Source organism: Tupaia chinensis, unplaced genomic scaffold (genome assembly GCF_000334495.1).
Source record: "Tupaia chinensis unplaced genomic scaffold, TupChi_1.0 Scaffold145659_1, whole genome shotgun sequence".
Classification (NCBI taxonomy): Eukaryota; Metazoa; Chordata; class Mammalia; order Scandentia; family Tupaiidae; genus Tupaia; species Tupaia belangeri.
The window spans coordinates 970,551-973,208 of record NW_006205516.1 but is presented as its reverse complement, the minus strand read 5'-3'; positions in this window follow the sequence as shown (position 1 = coordinate 973,208).

The window sequence follows — 2,658 nt, the reverse complement described above, 5'->3', positions numbered from 1 at the left end:
GGGGTCCCAGAAGCTTCAGGTATATGAATATGTAGTCAGAATGATCTAAGAAAAGAAAAAGCCACACTGGAAGTAGCGCTTCCACTATCCTCATGGTACCCAGGAGAAGCACTTAAATGTAGGTAGGAGGTGGCTGGCCCTTGCCCCAGCTGGACACTGCTCTGTGGTCCACTTGAGACTGAGGGGGAAGCACATACTCAGCACCATGAGGAATAAATGAGACAATGCACAGTGCCTGGTACAAAGGAAATGCTTTATAAACAGTAGGGTTTGGGGGCAGGTCTGTAGCACAGTGGTTAAGAGAGCTGGATCCCACATGGCTTATGGTGGTTGGTGTCCCAGCTTGAAGACACACTGGGTGTGCATGTATGTGTGCCCAAAATCCTGACAGGAAGGAAGAGTGGAGAAAAAGAGATTGCAATATGGCCAAGCCCCATGACCAAGTTTTCTCTCTCTCTGTCTCTCTCATGCCCTTGGGGTAATAGGTAGGTAGGTAGGAAGATAGATAGTAGGGGTTTTATACTACTCTTATAAATAAGGGCAATGGTGAGAAGCCAAGTTTCAAGGAGGAACACTGTGAGTCAATGACATGCACAATAACCACTGATTCCTTGGCCCTCATCTCCAGGAAATCTGATTCTTCTGTGAGAGCAGGGCCCAGGAACCTGCATGTTCCAGTAGCTCCCAACTCTGAGTTGGGGGGCTCCAAACACCATGCTTCACAGCAACCCTGCTATAAGTTATGCTGGCTACTAAGCATGGCTGAAACAGAAAAGACGAATTGAGAAGTCATAAGAAATGAATGTCAGAGCAGGAGTTGTGAAGATAAAGCATTTGAATGATATCTAGAGAGAACTGTGACCATGGAGGAAAGTTGTTTTGTTTTTGTTTTTGTTTTTCTAATAAATATCTCTAAGACTTGAGTATCTAGTGAGGCCTCTAGCAAGTTCTGGAGCATTCAAATCCAGCTCTGCTATTAATTGGTTATGAAACCTCGCATCAAGCTCTGCTATTAACTGGGTATGATGGAACATCAAGTCCTTTCTCTGGGCCTTAATTTCTTCATCTCAGAACTAAGAAGTTGAGCTAGACTTGAAGTCTAGAGTTCCTACTAAGGCAGGAATTTTAAGATTCTGTGATTCACAGAGGTGATCTTTAACAGTTCCCAGTTCTTCCCAGGGAGGACAGATTTTGCAGAGGCTCACTATAATCCCTGCCTGAGCTGACCAATGGGGTCTGGCCTTCAGAGCAGACCCCTCAGAAGTCTGACAGTGTTTTAAGAACACTCTTACTTTCAGATTGTTTAGAAACCCAAGCTATTTTTTTTCCTATTTAAAACATGCAGAGTTGCAGGAGATTTGACTTGAAATTTCCCTCATTCTCTCCTCTACTTCTAAAGAGATTTTTTAAATTGTTTTTTCAAATGAGGAGCTCGTTTCTAATAGAGAACTAAGGACCTCATTCCAGGGACTTTCTTCCTTCTTCCAACTCCTGAATAAGCAAACATAAGTCATTTCTGCATGAAACAAGGTCTTTGGGTCATTGATTTTCAGCTTCTGGAACCATAGGGATGGAAGAAACATTCCTCATATGTAAAATTATGTCCTTCGAACACAGGAAATGGGTGGAGATTTAGTGTTTTTGTTTTTGTTTTTCTCATCCTTCTCTTAAAGGACATTTTTTTTTTGAGAGGTTTTTGCTATAGGGCGCATGCGCTCGCCAGATAGACAGAGACAGAGAGACAGAAAATGAGAAATCACCCCCCGGGGGGATGGCCATGCCGCAATCCCTTCTCCTCCATTCTCCTCTTGGGATCTTGGGCACGCACACACACGCGCCCGGCATGAGTTTAAGCCACCGGGTCCGGGACTCGAACCACGGTCGACTACGTGGGAGTCCAGCGACATAGCCATTACGCTAACTGCTGGTCCCTCTTAAAGGACTTTCAACTATCACAGATTAACTGTGAACTAGACCAGCTCCATGGCTTAGTGGTTAAGGGAACTGGATCCAACACAGTTCACTGCAGTTCAAATCCTGGACCTTGCAGTTTGAAAAACATACTGGGCATGTGTGTGTGTGCCCCAGATCCCAACAGAATGGAGAAATTGAGGAAAAAAGATTGCAGCTGACCACATCCCATAGGAGTACTTTTTCCCACTCTGTCAGTCTCTCCATTTCTCTCTGGTGACCACACATACCCTCTGGCAACTAAAAAAAATGAACTGTGAACTAATGCAGAAACCTCTGTTCATATGCGTGATGATAAACACAAGAAAGTGAACTTTTCCCGCCTAATCTACTGGGTTCTGCTTAGAATATGGACTAGAAGATGCACCTGGGTTCCCAGGACCCTATCCTTTTCTCAAGCTCTGTGGGTCTCAGTAGAGTCTCTCTCTATTTTTAAGTTTCTTTCTTTCTTTTATGGGGGGTGGGCCGGAACCTTGACAGTCTTGCCATGCCTCCAACTCCACCCCTCCCCACCCTTAACTTCCAAGTCAACCAGAAGTATGTACGCACCTGGGAACTTACTAGGTGTGTTCAGATTAACCCAGGATTCAAACTTAGACCTTCCCATATGGCTCAAGCATTGTCCAACTGCTTATATCACCACAGCTGGACCAGAGTCTCCCTTTAACTTACTCTCTGCTTCATTTT